This window comes from Rhipicephalus microplus, chromosome 7 (genome assembly GCF_043290135.1).
Source record: "Rhipicephalus microplus isolate Deutch F79 chromosome 7, USDA_Rmic, whole genome shotgun sequence".
Classification (NCBI taxonomy): Eukaryota; Metazoa; Arthropoda; class Arachnida; order Ixodida; family Ixodidae; genus Rhipicephalus; species Rhipicephalus microplus.
Genome location: NC_134706.1, coordinates 59,214,149 through 59,234,583, shown reverse-complemented (window position 1 = coordinate 59,234,583; position 20,435 = coordinate 59,214,149).

Sequence of the window (20,435 nt, the reverse complement as noted above, 5' to 3'; positions counted from 1 at the left end):
GTTTGAGCAGAAACCAGGCCGCCTCCTGTGCCGACATTTCAATTCCTTTAAGACGGTCCACACGAAACTTGCGGATCATGGCTTCGATGTCGTCGTTGGGATTCGTTTTGAGGATCTCGGCAACGGTGCGTTTTAGGTTGGACATTCCGCGGTCGGACTTATTGACATAGTCCACCACGTAGGAAGCGCACGCGTAGTGATCGAGTATTATCTGCATATCCATATTCAAATCCAAGACCCGGCCTATCCACGCGTTGAATGCATTCACAAACTTCTCCGCCGGGGTCCTTCGATGGAGGACGCAGGGTCGCGAAAGACCGGCGCGCAGGACATCCATATACTCCTTCTCGGAGTGCAGGCCGAAAGCGCGTAGGAACGAGGCGAGATCCTCAAATTCGTCGGACTCGAGGCCCTCGTGCATTTCATCATACTTCTTCTTGAGGGCCTTGAGACGCTGGCGTTCCCGCTCACTGTCCGCATCGTCTCCCTCCGTCGCAGGTGGAAATGGCACCACGATCCTCGTTTCATCACTGGGCATGAAGGGTGCCCCGAACCGGCACTTGGTGCGGCCGCGCTTGTAGCACGCGTGGGTGTGCTGATGCGTCTGCGTGCGCGGCCGCCTGAGGAGCGTAGTGTCGAGCGTGAGGAGTTGGGCCACCATCTCGAGGGTCTTGGGCATGGCCCCTTCCTCACTGGTGAGCTCCTCGTCGGGCGCCTCTCCGAGCCACAGGATCACGTGCACGTGCGCGCTTCCTCTCTGCTGGAACTCCACCCGCTTGAAGTAATCCCGAATCACGTACGGGCGGAACGGCGAGCAGTTTCGGTGGGCGAGCACGTTCATGATGACGTCGAAGATCCTGTCGATGTACATCGTGCAGGCAACGGGGTCTTCGTTCACGAGCTCCACGCGCTCTCAGGCCATCATCTCGGACACGGGCCGAGGCGTGCCGTCGGGCCCAACCCGCAGCCGCTCCAGGGTCTCGAGCAGGCGCTCCCAGTGGACCTCGGACGCGGAAATGGTCAGGAACGCGTGCGGCTTGCCCAACTGGCGGATCATTGCGAAGAGTTCACTCCTACGATCCTGCCAGTACTGGACCGTATTTGGAACGCCCCGCATGAATGCGAGGTCGTGGTCCAGCACCTCCTCCAGGAACTTCTTACCGCCACTCTCGAGCTGCTTGCGCGTGATGGAACCAGTGGTCTCGTTGGTGCGAAACATCATGTTGCTTTCCGCAACGTTGTACCGCATCACCTTCGCGGCCATGTACAAGACGTGCTCCGGCGTTGCTCCACGCCGGTCGGTGCGCCGTATCTCGCTGCTTGCCATAGCGAATGGCGTCGAACGCGGACCGATGATCTTGCGAGGCACGCCCAAGTATATCGTGGGGAAGGCGAGCTCTTCCGCATACGCATCCATGAAGAGCGCCAGTGGGGCGCGGTTCTCACCCGGAGCGAGGTGCAGGCTATGCGACTGATCGATCAGCTTGTCAGCGGCAGCGGCATCGTCCAGTTCACCGCTTCACTCCCCATCATCTGTCATCAAGAGAGCGCGCGGTCGTTGCTCACCCTGTTCATTAAAGAAGATCGTCTTTGACATGGCATTGAGGGCAATGGCTAGTTGCACGGGGTCGTCCAAATCTATGTTCTCGGGGACAGTCTCGATGTCATCCAAGTCGTCTCTCCCCTGGGCGCGTTCACCTTCACAAACGGCCGCATCATCGTCATCGAAGACACCCAGCCGACTCCAGTCGATGCGCACGCCGCTAGCGACATACAATGGCGCATGCTCCAGCTGCTTCAACCACGCCAAGATGTTACCGCGCTTCACCAGTCCGCGCCTGTACGTAGCCGGACTCACCAGCCTCCGCTTCACGTGCACGTCTAGCGCAACGTCCTCGGGAACCAGCCGCAGAATACACTCCACCACGCTCGGAACGTCGATGGGCACGTTCACGATCTGTCCCTTAATGCTGTACTGACCGTTGCCCCGCGTGAGCCGCCTGATGCTCATGAAGGGGAGTCGAAGCGAGATGAAGCGCTCTTCCACCGGGTTCAGATCGGGGAGGTCCGCGGGACGAAGCGGGTACGCGTAGCCGTGGCTCTTGCTCAACGGCGGAACCGGCCCTGCCAGCAGGGACTCTCGGCAAGACGCACACACCCGGAACGCACCGAAGGGAGCCAGCCGGGGGTCTTGCGCATCCATGTCCTCGCATCGGTGTTCGCCCGACCGTCTTCCGAACTCGTTCCAAAGAACACGCAACGAGTTCAACCTGTTGGTCTCGTTCCTCACTCCGGAAATGCAGCTCAGGTTGTTATCGAACCACAGCCGGTCACACACGGTGCAGCTGTGACCGAAGCTGCGATCCACAAAGTCACGTTTGAAACGCGCGTCCGGACGAGCAAAGTCCAGGGCTCGCACCCTCTCCCGCACGGCAAGTTCACTGGCTCGAACGGCTTCGGGAACGTCCACTCGCCGTTGACGATTGCGAGCGGCGTCTTGACGCCGGCCTTCATCGCCCTTCTCCGCCTGACACTTGCGTTGTCGTTCCGCTTCTTGAGCCGCGTTCGCGGCTTGATGCTGACGCCTCATCTCGGCCTCGCGAGCGCGCAGTTCACCATCCTTTGCACGCTTCGCTCGCTTGTCCTCGGCCTCGCGAGCACGAAGTTCGGCATCCTCTGCACGCTTCGCCCGCTTGTCCTCGGCCTCGCGAGCACGCAGTTCGGCATCCGCTGCACGCTTCGCCCGCTTGCACTCGGCCTCGCGAGCACGCAGTTCGGCATCCGCTGCAGACTTCGCCCGCTTAAGTTCAGTCTCAAGAGCCCTTCGCAGCGCCGCCTTGTCTTCCAACGTCGGCGAAACCACCGTGGTACCGTCACCTCCAACGACGGGTGCAGTGCTTGCATTCGGTTGTACTGCATTCGTTGTTGATGGTAGCGTTGCCTCCGGGACATCCATCGCACGACCGGCTCTCAACGGGAGACTGAGAGAGAAGGCGGGCGCGCGAGAGAGAGGGGTGCGCGCGCAGCTGCAGCGAGCGAGGAGAGCGGAGGAGCAAGCGAAGGGGGAGGGGGACGTGCGCAGCGGCGTTAAAGATATAAGGCGCGTTACTGACACCGATATCAGCGTCGCGTCCGTGGCTTATTCGTAAAGCGTCGCGCTGAGGCCCGCCAACTTCTATTTCTTTTTAAAGATAGAGAGAAGACTGCGGACGCCGCCGACGGCAGTGGATGGTTTGGGGTCGCTTATAAAGTGTATTCACACCTAAAAAGGCGCTTTCCTGCTCACCATACCATCGTCTTCCTTCCTGGTGGAGGGTTTCTTCTGCTGCTTTTTCTTGTTTTCTGGAGCCTGGCGGGTCCTGGACGCCGATCTCGACCATGACCGTGGTTTCGATGCTAATCGGGACCTGAATGGTGAGCTTCCATCCCTGCTGAACCAGCGTTTCCCGGCCTGGCCGTGTCCATCGGCGCCTTGTGCTCCGGCGGCCGTCCACTCTTTTGTTCTTGGTCGTGGGCTTCTCGGTCTCCTGAGGCGTTCCTTGCACTCCTTCGCCCGGGGAGGGTGCGCTTCCTTGCATAGTGCGCACCGGGGCTCACAGGCGTGTCCGTCCTCTATGACTGGCTTGGTGCAATTTGAGCAAACAACAGCGTCTAGTGTTGGGCATACGTCTGCCCTATGCCCAGGCTTGAAGCATATATAGCAAACTTGCCGCGATGATCGATAGAGGTAGCATCGTGTTTCACCACCGTAGTAGTAAACATAGCGCGGGACGATCTTGCCCTCGAAGCTAATGACGGCTCTTTGGGATTTTCCAAGCATTTTTACGTAAAGTATTTTCACTCCTTGTGTACGCACTCGAAGATGGGCTAGTAATTCGGTTGGCGTGGTCCCGGTGTCCAGTCCGTGAATCACACCTTTGCACGAGTTGTCCGGCGCAACTACGTAAGCCATCACTGCATAGTCTTTTGCACCAAAACGTAGACTTCGAAGGCTCTGCACAATGTTGGCGGTCTCCATGCTTGGCGTGCTGATTATGGCGATGTTGGATCCATTGCGCAGCCGTATAAGCAGGTAGCCTTCGTTGCAGATGTCTGGGTTACCACATGCCCTAGTTATAGCGCGCGCCATATGATGCGTGCTTAATTGACTGATGTTGAGCCCATCCCTTGGTCTAATGATGACCTTGAAGTCGGTTTTCGGCAGTGGAGGCAGTTTCTCTTTTCGAAGAGGATTCCCTTTCTGTTTAGGTTGGCTCGACGCTGATTTGTCTACCGCTTCGGCCCCGGTCTCCGGAACGGCAATCAGCCTTGAGTTGTGGTACGTTGCAGTGAACCATCCCCCGTTTTCAAAAGGCTTCTTTTGCGAGACGCTGGCAGCATTTTCTCCGCCTTGAGTTTTTTCTTCGATCGATGTCGTGGCTCGGCTTGACGCAGCCGCGTCGTCGTCAGCCATTCTCGCGCGTTGCGTGGAGACGCCTCTTAGGCTTAGAGCAGCGTACTTCGCCTTGGATCTTCAAACAAGCAGACTTTGAAGAAATATGGACTTACGGTTAAAAACCGGTTAGCCGCCGACTGCGCTTGATTAGCAGAAAACGGTCCAGTACTTCATAGGTGGCAGCAATGAGGTTTTCCTGGTGAGATGAGGCGTCGAGGCGGGAGCTCATGAGAAGCACGTTTGCTTCGACTGGCCCCCTGGAGTCGTCTCCACAATTTGGGGAACACGTTTTTCAAACTGTGCTTGTACAGAGATAGAGCGAATAAATGTTTATTAGTACTGTCAGTAACTAAAGTGCCGTAGGCCCTTCGTGCGCAAGGGCCATAACTACTTTAGTTACTGACAATACAAAAGTGGCTGCTGTCAGTAACTATCCAGAAAATGGTATGCCCGAAGACCTATTCTACAGAAGAGAGAAGAAATATTTATGGGCTAGTCTCTCTTTCATTACACTGCTCCTAGCAGGTGGAGTGGTTTCGCCACGTCGGAGCAGTAAAGTAAGTCATCAATACTATGGCTTTCGCAAATAGCACCTGCACCGCGCGTTCCTTGGCGTCGGTCGTAGTCAGCACATTTTCAGTAGAAGTGGAACTTTGTCAACCCATTATCGCACTTTGCGGTGGCGACTCTGTATTTTCAATGTATTTGATAAACAAATTCTAGTTCTTATACATATCAGGAATCAATGTAGCACGTGGTGATTCGGAATCACTGAAAGCCATAGCATAATTGAGGCAATATTTACAGAGACAAGATACGTTCAACCTTCAAATAGAAATAAATGGTACTACATATAATTGCTCACTGCGCGCACATCGTACTATTATTTTTCTCTTTAAAATTTTCAATTTGAGTTATAGATATGATTGTGTGTACAAACAACCGCGATGTTTTAGTTTAAAAGAACCGTTAAACCACTGCTTTGTTTACTCTTTCCTGATTTCTAAATCCCCTTCTACCACGCATCATTATAGGAAATTGACAACCCAGAAAGTTCTTTGCGTCTTTGCTCTTTCTCTCTTTTTCTTCTCCTTTTTTTCATCTGTTTCCCCTAACGACCCACTTATTCCACCCGCCTTTCCTCCTTCCCTCACTGTGTGTGTTTTACACTTCGTTGCTCATTTTCTTTGCATTCTCGATTTCCCTTTTCGTCAGCCAACATGCCGCCAAATTCATCAATCAACTCTGCTGCGGCGTGAGCCACCTACTGGGATATGGAAAGCATATTTTTTTCCAATGACCGTCTCCATGAAACGTGTGCACTTCAGACCCCATTTGGTATCGCTTGCCTTCGACATCTTGGCTTTAAAAAATACGCCACTTACTCCCCCCCCCCCCTGTTTGTAACTGCTTTCTTGTCGTATGTCTCATTAATAGGTTTTCGAGAACAGGCGTACACCGCTATTTTTGACAACCGTTTCTGGTAGCCGGACGCGGTAACCATCTGTTGACTCCAAAGCTTTGAGCTCTTTCACTTGTTCGTGTCTGAAGCGACCGCCCTTTTTGCATCACACCGCTATCCAACTTTACGCTTTTCCTTTTATTTCATTTTCCCCACTCTCTGAAAACTTTTTTGAATCACTACCACTTGACTTGAAGGGAAGCGAAGACTGTACTCTTCTCTTTACAGTATTTCACTTTTGAGACAGCGATCATCAACAGGGCACGTGTCACCACCACGATATGACGTCGCCACTAGCCCATTTAAACCTAACACGCGAAGGACGATACGCCACCTTTGAAATAGATAATTCCTCCTATCAAAACGTCGGCCAGCCACTCTGAGGCACTTCACCTGTTCATATAATGATTATCCCACTACGTTATTTCTATCTGTCGGCTCCCATCAATATTTTGGAGAACACACATGGGTAATTGAACGCTTTAGCGTTAAGAAAAAGCTGACATAGGTAGCGTTGACTGAACGAAAGCAAAGAGTAAATGTCGGTAACCCATCAGGAATAAAACTCTAGAATTCTGCGTGGCCATAACATATTGTAGCACAAATCCACGCCAGGCCTCGGACGTACATTGCAAATAGACCCTTATATTCGCGAAACGTCAATTAAGGGATAGTACCGGCTCTCCAATTTTATAAAGATTACAGACGCACTATTATACAGTTGTCATGTCAAGTTAATGTCAATTGTATTAAGGTGCCTTCCACTGAGGTGTATATGTGTAGCAGTTTCGAGGGCTACTATCCTCGTAAGCCCCAGTGCAAACACAAACGCTTTATATCAGCTTAGCGCTGGTGGTGTTGCTGGTATCCATGTTGTTGTTGGCAATGTTGCGCAACTACACAGAACTGCTAAATGTAAGCATAGGCGTCGGTTTAACGTGGGTTTTTGCGTGTACTTTACATATATGATTCGGCACTTGACAACGTTTCACTCAATAAAAATATTTAATATAGAATCGCCTTGCCTCCACATGCTTCGCATACTACCGATTCTAAGGTACGTAGGACCTGCAGAGTTTTTCTTTATTTTTTGCTTTTTTTTGTCTTCCCTTTTTTTCTGTCTTACTTGCTATCTTTTTTATGTCGTTTTTCGTTGTTGCTGCCTTTGTTTGTTTATTTGGTGAAAAGCGAGACTGACACCGTGGCTGGTGCTTTTTAAAAGAACGCCTTAACGCACATTATGGTGATACCTATGCCCATGGTGCGGCAGCCATTTTCCTCTGTATACAACAAATTGCCAACCGTGCCAATAGAACTTTTCGAGTGGAAACATTAGCATTGTAAGCACTTAGAGTCTTCAACCGGCTTGCGTTGAGTTCAGTAGTTAGTGGCTCCAACGGTTTCTAACGTTGCTGTAGTTATTACGGCATAAGCTGCCCTACGTCATCTGGTGATGTCCGGCTTTGACCTCTCCTCTCGCTCCTAAAGCCTCCTTGGCAGACCCCACCAAAAGAATTGGGCACCCTGGCCATCACGAATGCCGCATATATCGCCACAAAAAAGTTCCATGAGACAGGCAGGCTACACAGCTGGTAGTCTCAAGGACCAAGCCTGGATCATGAAGATTCTCCATGTGAATCTTGAGAGTCTCGAAGTCCCATTTGTTAGAGTAGTTTACAACGGTGCGTTATGTTGTTGCTGCTTGAAAGATTGCACATTACAGGGGGGGGGGGGGGTTCAGGACGAAGATTGGTTACCGTGGCCTCACGGATATCGAGAGTGTGACGAGACAATCTTAAAATGGGTTGAGATATACCATTGACTAGTCGGTGGGATTTTAGGACTAGTCTCGCGAGTCTCGAGACAGTGCCTTCACTTGCGTACTGCGTTGTGAAGATGTATGTCGTTCACCAAAATGGACTGTTCTAACTTGCGAATATTGGGTTTTGTCACGAAAGGGGAGTCAGTGTGAAACAGAAGTAGACGCAAGGGCTCCCGTCTCGTAGACCACCTCACGATACCTGCAGTCACGTCAGTTTATGGGTGCTCCTAGCGGTCTCACTTCCGGCCAGAGTCATGGTTCCAGGTTTCACGCCCTCATATGTGAAGAAATGAGAGAAGCGTCATGGTAGCTCCGTCTACGTAATGTTCATGAATATGATACTGAGGTCCTACATTCCATTCATTCGCTCAGTCCTCGCCTAATTGCATACGCATTAGGCCCTACATTCGGCAGTCGTTTTCTTTTATGTTGAACACCTTTCTTTTCTGCGCATGAGCATTGCCTTGTCCTCACATTATCAGTAATGCATTGTGGGAACGGGACCTTGAGCCATACGCTTAACAGCACTACATTTCAGGTGACTTTACTGACCACTCGATCTTCCGCCTTCGTTTGCTTTTATCTGTATATCCGCTTCCGAATACCTTTTTGAGTTTTCCATCTTTCAGAGCCTGTGTAAAATGAGGTAAACAGCGAGCAGTTTTCCATTGCTTCTCATTCCATCGGTTGAAGACGCTTGACAGCTCTTTTGAGCGTGTTGTCTATGTGGCAGCGGATGGCTTTGTATTCTAAAACGTCCTCGGTGTGTCGCAGCCCAGTGGTTTCAAGAAACCAGACAGCGTCTCTGGCGAGGTATATTTTGGGATGCAGTTGAAAGTGCACGTTCAAGTAGCCACCCGAGAATTTTTACGGGTAGTTTTGCGTCAAGTATCGAGAAATTAACGAGGCAATTCGTACTCCTTCAGAGCTTACAGTCGACATTTAGATTAACATCTTCAAGCAGAATACTGTATAAGAATGACAAAGAAGCAGCAAACCATGTTTTGAAAGGTCATGACCAAGAATAATTTTCGCTGAAACTGCCGAAATAGAAAGCTTTTTACCAGAGCAGTAGTGGGTTCAGATTAAACAATTTTGAGATCAGGCAACTGAATATTTACGCCGCAACATACGATCGTGTGACCAAGCCTGCCCTATTTCAATATCTTCCGAGATCGGCGCTGTTTCTTTGCTTTGCTACATCAATGTGCTTGAGCCATGCCAAAGTGGACAAATTTTGGGCACTTGTTCGTCTGTGGTGCTCAGACGTTAGAAAGTATGCTAGGAAATCCAGGTGTACAAATCGGGCCAAAATAGGTGTCCAAAAACGTAGAACCGAATAAATGACGCCACCTTCAGTGGCCACTGCCATATATATATATATAATTCGCTTGTCGCACTCACAATATTTGTGGCACCTAAATCAGTGCCCAAAATATTGGGCAAACTTACTGCAGACCTGCTAGTCACACTGATGAGTGATAGAAAAAAGAGAGCAGAAGTGCTTGGCCATGCCATGACATAACACTATGCGAATGTATCAAACCGGTACAATGTAACTCCCTCATGTGATACTGTTTTTTCCTAAGATTACCACTCTTTTAGAAAAAAATAAAAAAAACGCCAGGGCTGCGCGAAAGGCGCCACACAGTTACAGTGAAAGCTAGAAGAGCGACCTTTCAGAGCCTTTCTAAACACTCGTTGGATGACTGCTCCAAACACACTTGCTTGATGCCCACTACAGCAATAATATTAAGAAAATGTAGTAGGCCGACATTTGTTATTCTGTTTTTAGTGATTCTTCTGAGAAGCGTGGTATCCGCTAAACACTTGAAAAAGTTTTGTGTCAATTGTTCATGCAGTGGTTGATTACGATGAGGAATTGTGCCTGAAATTAGTATGCGCCACACTTGCGCGCGGCATATTGAGTGTTTTGCTGCAGCTTTCTCCGTTCTTCCTGTTCGCTTCCTGTTCTTCGACCTGAAGAAGGTACAAATGCAGTGTAAGTTTCTGTGCATTATGATATCGTGAAGTTTTCGTGAACAGTAACAGAGGGCCCGCTTGTTTCGTCATTTAGGAACACTTTCCAATCTAAATTCATTCCAAAATGCTCAACATCGGCAATTAACAAAACAAACACGTCGACTCTGTTACGTCGGCTTGGCTAGCCCGGCCCTATTTCGACGGGTGCCGACCAAAAATCACTCTTTGCGCTGCGATGTGAGCGAAAATTTGCAACACTGAAAGATCGCCACGGACAGCTGCGGCGAGAACGAACTACCCTTTTTATTGCTCTGAGCAAATTCGCAGCCTGAAAATCGCTACTTTTTGTGTCACATGAAATGGCGTAACCTGGTCTTCTGTCACACAGGTCCCGTTAATTCGGGAGGCGATCGCCGGGCTAATTCCAAGGGCCGAAGTATCGGCCCCCCGAACCGCACCACGAAAGCGTGGACAGTTTAGAAGTGGTCCTTTTTGGCGCGGCAGCGGACGCCAGCTGTGGCCCAAAGAACAAGTCGGAGCCGAGAGTTGATGAACAAAAACCGAATTATATTCTCAATAATGGCAGAGCAAAAACAATACACAAGTATGCACACTCCACAATAGTTGAATACAATATGTCACACACCAAACAACGTACTACTCAGTACAATCAGCCAAACTCGAAACAACGGACACAGACAACAATACGCACTACAATGCAGTCGCATGCATTGAACAACCAAGACACTTAAAGACTGATTGATTTGTGGGGTTTAACGTCTCAAAACCACCATATGATTATGAGAGACGCCGTAGTGGAGGGCTCCGGAAATTTCGACCACCTGGGGTTCTTTAACGTGCGCCCAAATCTGAGCACACGGGCCTACAACATTTCCGCCTCCATCGGAAATGCAGCCGCCGCAGCCGGGAATCGAACCCGCGACCTGCGGGTCAGCAGCCGAGTACCTTAGCCACTAGACCACCGCGGCGGGGCTACACTTAAAGACTAAACAGATAGAAACCCTATTCAGTCCAAAGTTCTTGGAACAAAAGTATAGATGATACTCTTCCGAGAATCACTCCCTCAAAGTCCAGCGTTGTTGTCGTTCCGCTGCCCCCGAAGTTTCTCTGTTAGGAAACCTCGCCGAAGTTTCTCTTCCAGGAAACCTCACGTCTTCAATAGGCCACTCTCCAAGCTTCAAACTTCTTCGCGGGAAACACGTCGGTTTCACACACGCAGCTGTTGCCACACGTCTTCGCTCGATAGCGGTAAACACACACTCTTGCCTGTAGCTCGAGTCGTCACCCCTCAGGTGGAAATCCTCTTCTTCTCCTGCTTTGTCTCTACGGACAAAGCCTTCGCCGACTACACGGCGGGATACCCTACGCGCTCTGGCGCTAACTTCCGTCTTCTCCTGATCTCTCGCCTCGGCTGCTCGATTAAATACCCTCCGTGCGAGATTCCAGAAAGTTCTCGTCATTTCGTCAGCACGATACGCAGCGACGGCTGGGGAGAGGACGAGACGGCTCGAAGGCCGTCCGCGATAGATGACTCAACCAGGCCTCACCACGCCCCTTTCCATCTAGAAAGTTCGAGTGCTTGCTCGGCCACCGTTCTGGAGTGAGGAGGTTCGTCGGCGAATCTACGCTTCCAAGAGAGGGAGCCGCGCCCAGGGAGTCTGGATGTTTTTTTTTATCGTTGACCTCGCGGCGTCACTCAGGCGTTTCGTCGCGAGGAGTTGGCGGCGCGCTCTTTTTGAGCGCTCGTTCTGTCACATGTTCATTCTTTAGTTTATTCATCATTTCAGTGTGAAGGCTATCAGTGATGCTTCTGCTTGAGCCTGCCTCCTGGTTCACGAACGATTTGTGGCACACATTTAAAGAATACCATTGTCGGTATATTCATTGCGTAGTTTTGGTAAAGGATTGAAATGGCACACTTTATTGTTTTTCCCAGTACGCTGTTCGATAAAGTTTATATTGCCACATTCCTTGCGTCAAGTTTTCTTATCGCCCTATTACACTGTACGTAATTTTCTGCGCGAACCGTGCCTGCAGTATTGGGCAAGCTTCGGGTATCTAGTCGATCATTTCGCCAAGATAACGCTCACCTCGCGAAAAAACAGATTAGTCTGGAACCTACGTCACCGCTAGCAATAAAGCCAGAATATTCGATCGCTCGCTAGTGTTTACACGCCGACGCGCTTTGCCGCTTGTCAGTTGATCGACGGCCGACGCTCTGTTCACCGCTATCAGAGCAGGTCTGCTACTGTAGCTCGTTTTTCCGTTTACTGGGCACAAGTTCGCCCAAATAAACAGTTCGATCGAATCACCCAGTCTCCTGCCTTCAGCCATGTCACGATCCCGTGACAATATTACGGCTGTTCGTATACGTAGTGTAACTGTGCCGCGCAGCCAGATCCATCACGAAGGCTTTTGAAGATTATTTAAGCTAAACGTGATCACTTTAGGGTGACTCTAAGCACAGTAACTGCTCGCAGGCCATCAGTTGGTGTTCATTTATACTGTGTACGGTAATAGTAGAGTACCTAGTACTCTAAATCGCTAACCGCTTTTTCTAAACACAGTTGGTGTTCTTTTTGTGCAATATTGTTCTTGAGCGCGAGAGCAAATTGTCCTCACAGGTGAATGCAAAACATCACCCTGCACTGTGAATGACCTCCCTTTGTTTGTTCATATAGCCTTACTGTTTATTTATGTTTAATCGCCTGGATGTCATGAATGTCCTGTCTTTGTTCTACTATTTTCGCGTTGTACGTCACGGCATACGCTATAAGTTCGTTTGCTGTATAGAACAGCCTGCATTGTACATACGCATCGATCACCGTTGTCTATTTTTCTGTGTGCAAATAAGCTGTGTAAGATATATCCGGAAATAAAATTCTTTTAAACTGGTGTTAGCAAAACACGGCACACTGCCCTTTCATAGTTGAGTACAAAGTTCTCGGAACCGTTAAACACTTTTAAATGCGAAGAATTTCTTGGTGAACTTCGGTGACATTGAGCGTATCCATCCATCCATCCGTCCATCCATCCATCCATCCATCCATCCATCCATCCATCCATCCATCCATCCATCCATCCATCCATCCATCCATCCATCCATCCATCCATCCATCCATCCATCCATCCATCCATCCATCAATCCATCCATCCATCCATCCATCCATCCATCCATCCATCCATCCATCCATCCATCCATCCATCCATCCATCCATCCATCCATCCATCCATCCATCCATCCATCCATCCATGCATCCATCCATCCATCCATCCATCCATCCATCCATCCATCCATCCATCCATCCATCCATCCATCCATCCATCCATCCATCCATCCATCCATCCATCCATCTATCTATCTATCTATCTATCTATCTATCTATCTATCTATCTATCTATCTATCTACGCAGAAATAGAAGGCTTCCAATATGAACTTACTGGTGCAGCCCCTTGCCTGCCGGTGTTTAATATGAAAAACTGCCGCTATTTCAAAGAAAAGGGTGCCGTCTAACAGAAAAGCAAAAGAAAAAAGTGAAACACTTTTCCTGAAAGGTAGATGCATTAGCCGCAGGAGCCTAACAATGCGCACAGAGTTTGGGACACATATTTTATAATATTGGTGCACATGTTCACTTGCCACTTTCAGTATATCGATATTGACCTCAAGAGCATCCACTGGAGAGGGTGGCGCTGCTGTGGCTGTGACGTAGTAAACAACTTTACGACTTGCGTATGCTTTGGTCAGTGCAGCGAGCTTTCTTTAAGCCACGAGGTAGTTGTGGCAGTGATATACTTCACCGATAAAACAAACCCATGAAAAACACTCTACCTGCATCTTCCCTGCATCCACCCTGCATCCATACCTGCATCCACCCAGGAACGACGAGAACACAGATTGGCAATTTTAACGCGTGAGCGTTAAGCAATACCCGGCATCGGTATAGCGTCGACCCAACGAAGGCGTAGAATAAATGTCAGTGCTAAGAATAACCTGACATAGGCAGCGTTGATCACCCGACGAATGCATATAATAAATGTCATGGACCCAGCAGGAATCGAACGCAAGCATTCTGCGTGGCAGTCAAGCATTCTACCATAGAGATACGCCACGTCTCGGAACTACTTTTCAAATAGACGCTAACTCTCGTGAAACGTCAATAGTGGTTGCAGTGCTGCCTACCCAATTTTATAAACGTTACTAATGTACTCCTTTCTTACAACCTTCACGTCAGGTTAACGTCAAAAGTGGTGAGGTGCCATGAGCTGAAATTGATTTAAGTAGGAGTGTCACGGGCCAGCATCTTCGCGAGCATCAGCGCTTAATAGCAGCTTCTTGTGTTGCTAGAACAGATTTCCAGCCGACATCACTGAGCAAGTGGAAAACTGGTTATATAAGCATCTGCAACTCTTCAACATATGTCTCTGCGTGCAACATTTGTACATGTAATTAGCGTCATTTGATGACGTGTCAATCACAAGATAAAATGCACCATGCTCACCTTCCCTCCGCGTGCTTCGCGTAAAGTTGATTCCCAGGTACGTGGGATCTGCCGAATTCTTTTTCTAAATACATTTTAAATCTTTTGTGTACACAGAGGTTATGTAAGATACATCTGGAAATAAAATTCACACAAACTAGTATAGTACGAAATCCTCTAAATTGTTAACCACTTTTTATAAACACACTAAATTCTCTAAATTACGCTTTTGGTATCCCAGTGGCCCCCGGGATCGTTTTCATCGCTGCCATAGTGGAGTACGAGGTACTCTAAATTGTTGAAAAAATTTCCTAAACACAGCTTATGCACCTCCTGTAGCAGACTTCGTACATTGTTCTGAAGTGTTCGCAATTTTTTCCGAACATAACGTGTAACTGCCTTGGTCGGAGCCCACCATGAAACGCAAGCGGAGTACTTAGCACTGACCAATAGCATTGACACGTAGATGTACAGGTGGACGGACGGATGGATGGATGGACGGATGAGCAGACACACAGACATACAGAGAGACAGACAGACAGACAGACAAACAAACAGACAGACAGACAGACAGACAGACAGACGGACGGACAGATGAATGGACAGACGAGAGCTGCGGACAAGCGATTCACGGTTCACTTTGTGGGTATTCATCATGATTCACTTTGTGGGTATTCTGTGGTTTTTCAATGCGATAGCAAGTGTGAGGACACACTCTGCTTGATCTTGCCGCTGGAGTCGGAATTGGTGACCACCGTCATTCACTGTATATGTATGCGTATCTATATATAGAAGAAAACTCAAGAAAATAAATTGATCCATCTCCGCCGCGCGGAATCGAACGTCCGACCTCTTGCCTGTGAGTGCGTGGCGTTGGCCACTGCGCTACAGAAAAGCCTCCTTCAACGTTAAAACGGCAATCTATTTATATCTACCACTTACCGCTGGCATGTTTAGGGACTTTAAACTTCCCATATCAAATCATGTGGTCATGAAGCCGACATGCGAACCTCATCTTGAGCGTGCCCATGGGACAGTGGCAGACTACTGAAGGCTAAATTATCCTGCGTCACCAAATGGTTTGGATGTGGCATTTAGCTGAAGGTTACAGTATCGCAACACTACACTGTCGTTCTTTACGAAAGGGAACACGCGAACGCGTGGCCTGTGCTCCGCCGCGGCTGCCTACAGCACCATCAACCGACAAGTGAAGAAAGAACGTTCGCTTTTGGCGCCATCTGTTGCCAAGCAAGATAACGAGCCATGGCTGGTAGACAAGCACTGCTGGATTACGTTCCCTCACCGTTCACGCGGTGAGCGATATCGGGTGATTACTGCAGCTTGCGCCGTGGTCGCGGACAACGTTTGATATTTGGTTAGTGAGCTATGAACTGCACGCGTTAGCTGAGAGGGAGTGCAATCTAGCAGCGCTTGTCTGCCGGCCACGACGCGTTATTTTTTTTTTTGCCAACAGATGACGCTGAAAGCGAACGTGTTTTCTTTCGCTCTCGGTTGATGGTGCTGTAGGCCACTGCCGCAGAGCACAGGCCACGCGTTCGCAGGTTTCCTTCAAAAAAGGACGACAGTGTACATATGTTGAGCAGACAGGCACCGTCACCGTATAGAGAGCCGACGCAACATACTGCCTTACATAATGGGGCACTAGCTGACTTCATTCATGATTTCGGGAACACTAGTCACCGTTAGTCCTTTTTGTTTTGTCATGGTATTGGTGCTGTAGCGGAAACCATAAGATTCTGCTTTAAGAATAGATGCTGAATTGTGATGTAATATTCAAGGGAAAAGTTCATGTGGTCTTATGCACAGCAACGCATCACAATGCGGACTCTCGCTGTGTGCACGCACTCCCAAACACAGACACGCACACACTACAGAACACACACTCACACAATAAGAGGAAATGAGAATATAGACAAAATAATTTCGGGTGCCACTACCCGAAAGGGATGCAAGGGATCACCAGTGAAGCTTTATTGCCCTTTGTGTTCGAATTTTTCTGCACACGCCTCACCCCTCGTTCTTACGGTGTGAGCGACTGCTTATGGTGATGCTGTTCCTGGGGCGCAAGAAGTCTGGCCGCGTTTATATCTTTCGAACAGCCCTGCGTTTGGCATCTGTATTTGCGTTGAAATCGTGGAAGGTTCTCTGGTTGTGCCTCCTCGCGGTCACGTGGTTCACTGTTTAGACATCATCATTGTTGTTGCCGCGGTGTATGTCATCGGAGTTACTGTACATGCTAACACCATAGACTTTCCTAAAATTAACTAGAGGGCACTCTGGCACTGCGATCGTTCAGCGACCTTGGAATGATGGGTAGCACACACATTTGCCTAGTCTTCGTACGTGCGAGCGGCGAATCGTACTTGCGGCTTCGTTTATTGCCGTGTTTCAGTTTTATTTTGAAAGAAATATTCAACCCTTTCGAACTTCATGAGCCGATTTGGAGAGTAAGTCTAAAAAAATAAAATGAAGCGCAACCGCTGAACATTTGCTAATACTTGCTTCGTAAGAAAACAGCTCCAAGCCACACGAACACACACGGAGCCAGAAGCACACCAGAAGTACAAATATCAGACAAATGTGTGCACTACCCATCATTCTCATGCTCGCTAAAGCGCCGTGTGTGGCAGCTCCCGTAGACACTAGTGCCAGAGTTCCCTCTAGTGTATTTTGGGAAACTTTATGGCTAACACTATAGGCAGCAGAGTTGAGGGGCTGGTTTTCGGGTGCCGCTCGCTCCATCTCCGATAATTCTTGTGCTGCTAATCACCGAGCACCATCGCGAGGTCAGAGGTGGCACCTCTATGCTGCGAAGAAGCCGACCCTTTGCAGACAGCTAAGAATTAATAACAGCTGTGTTAATAATACAATTGTCTTTTTTGGGTACTTCGACACAAAAATTTTCGTCTGTCTGTCTGTCTTTCTGTACGTCTGTACATTTGTCTGGTTGTCCGTCGTAACAATGCCCGAAACGGCACCAAGCGATACGTCAAATGGTCAACCCCATCCCCAGCGTCCACCAATATTGCTCAAGTTTCAGCGTTCATGCTTGAGCGATTGTCAATTAAAAAGCAAATATTGTTTTGTCTTGCGAACTATTTGAAGCAATACATACTAGGAGCATCAGCGTAAAATCGCGGGTCGTAAACATCAACCACCAAATCTAGGCCTACGTACATTACAAAAATAAGAAATAATGAAATAAAATCTGACAGGTGCCACCTATCTCGGAAATGCATGTTATTTCAAGCATGCGGATGGAAGGTAACGGAGTTGTGTTTCTTTTTCAAACGAAACGTTGTGAAGTGCCGTTAAAGAAATGCACAAATACACACACAATCATAAGTAATATATTAAACTATATTTTACGTAACCACTTGTTTACAGTTGCGTACCAATGCCAACATCTGCATGGTTATTAGCAACACCAGAAGCTGTAAGCCGATATGATGTCCTGGTGCTCGCGAGGACATTAGTCCTCGATACTGCTACTTAAATCAACTTCTGCGGATGGCAACTAACTACAACTGACATTACCCCGTCGTGATGGCTGTTTCACAGGAGTACATATTTAATGTTTATGAAATCGGATAGCCTACACTGCCACCACTATGACGCTTCACAGACATTAGGGTCTATTTGAAACGGAGTTTCGAGACCTACAGCCTGGTTTGCGGTAGAATACTTCATAGCCAAGCAGAATGCTCGTGTTCTATTGCTGCTTAGACCCTGACATTTATTTTTTAATTTCATCCGGTCAACGCTGCCGATGTCACCTTTTTCTTAAAGCTAATGCGTTAGAGTTACGCATGTCTCTTCTCGCCGTCATTCTTGGGTTGATGTAAATTGTCGACCACCTGTGAAGCATATCCGTATACATGCGATGCATACCCGCTAACGGGTATGTGCCTTCTCGAGAAAAAAAATGGCACGAAGTTCAAATTTGTGCAACGCTCCAGGCTCAGCGAGGTAGTACACTAAGCAACACAGAGCAGTACTACCACAGAACTTTCTGAAGGCCCTGCTAAATGCTACCCGTGGCTGTTGCCGCAGAAAAGAACGTCAAAGAAAAGTTTCTCTTGTTCCTTACACGCGAGCACGCCAAAACTCTTGGCTTGTAAGCGAACTAGCCATGTACTTATTCTTCTGTTCCTTTAGCGGAGCTGTCCTAAACTCTGTAGGAATGTTCTCGCCATAGTGCACAAGAACTGCTGGAGCACTGTTTATGTTCCCAAGGATCAAGTATGCGTATGAAGTATGAAAGTTTTGCCGCATGATTTCAATGATTTGCCATCACGATAAACAGCTGAGCGCAATGTAAACAAGGGCCTCTCGTAATTTTTACCGAGGCCTCCGTGAACAGCTCCACCTGAGCGACCTCATAACGGCTACGCGTCAAGTGTATTGATGTTGCAGATAACGTATCATAAAGAACTTCACATCATCACGTTTACTAAGAATCTCAAGACGGCCGGTGGCCGCTTCCTGTTTTATTTATTTTTTTGTCTCAAAATGCGTTTTGTGGAAACTTTCGACCGTTCTCTCGATGGCTTTCAAATTAAGCTCAAATAAAAGTCTGATTAGGACCCTCAGGACACATTTTGTGTGCTTTAGATTCAATTCGATTTCTTGTCCTGATGGGATGTGACGACGACGAGCGTCAGCTACCGAGCGACGGCAGCCGTACAGAAATGCGACAATCAGAGGTGCGCCGAAAACGAGCGAATATCTTTGGCCACTTTCTAAGAACGGCCATTTGGCCATTTTATACCGCTGCTTTTCATGACAATCTGATGTTTCATTAAGAAGACTTGCTATTTTGCACTATCATATTTTATTTCTACGTGAATAAGACCATCATTGTTACCACACACACACACACACACACACACACACACATATATAATATATATATATATATATATATATATATATATATATATATATATAGCTTCTTTGCTTCAGAAGCACCTATTCTCTCTTTTACTTCTTGTCCCCGAAACGAATAAAATATTACCACCTATAGGAACATAAAGTTACACCATTTCACAGAAATTTTTGTTTCTTTTTTTGCTGCCACATGAATAATTTTGCTCCTAAAAATTAGGCTACTGCGTGTGAATTTCAAAATGACCTGAGCTGTGGCTAGCTTTTACCGCATTTATTTTGAAGTAAAATAGTCACGCACTTAGGTGCTGTGCCTTACAGGACACTGATAAAAATAGAGAGAGCACCATGCAGCATAACAGCGATTACACTTCTTTTGGTAATCAGGACTAATGGTCTTGAGGAAAAATTTCGAGAAAATAACTTTAAGTTTAACTTCAAGAATACGACACGTCGAAGTTTGATCTGATAATTTAACCTGGTTCTGCTGAAGAATGCACTTTGAAATCTATCCGTATACTTTATTCATTCAATCCTAATTAGAAAACTGGAGAGGCTACCCGATAACGTCAAGCGTGTAACTGGTGTGTCGTGCTATTGCCATCAACGTTCACGTATTATTCGTTATCATTTCTCTTGTCCCACTTCAGGGAAAGCTTTTAAACATCGATATTTCACCACTCTCACATCATGTTGCGATATATTTTCAAGGTCATCATTTCATGTCATTATGAAGCTGAAATATTAATCATGAAGCTTGACATTTAAGGCCAGTAGCATATCCTGCATCTTTATAGCCAGTATTTGCCTAGAAAAAAACATTCAAGATATGTCTATATCGGTGCTTTTGCATAGGAGCCGATGTCGTTGCATATATATACTTGGCAGTGTTCACAATTCTTTTGCCAGTGCACTTCTTGATCAAATGAGCACGCCATGGCTTACTCTTACTGCTTATACACTTTGCAGCATCCACCTCTCTCTTTATGTAATGTTTATTTTTTATTTGTGTCAGTCCATCATTCAGGCTGCACTTTTTCACAAGGCACTAGCAGCATAAACGAGCGCATTTATTTCTTTATCGATAGAAAGGCTTTTTTTTTTCGTGTCAGAAGCAATAAAAGTTGGCTATTCGCGAAAGATTGCGCAACCTCTAGATCTCTCTTTTTTTGTCATCTCGACCCTACAAGCTCAGCAAGTCACCTTGAGAATGACTACATATCGGCCAATTTTACCGTGACACTATCCTAATTTACGAAAAACAGTATACAAGAGCAGCTCTGGCGCCTGGGAAACCACAAAATTGCCTTACGCAACACTTC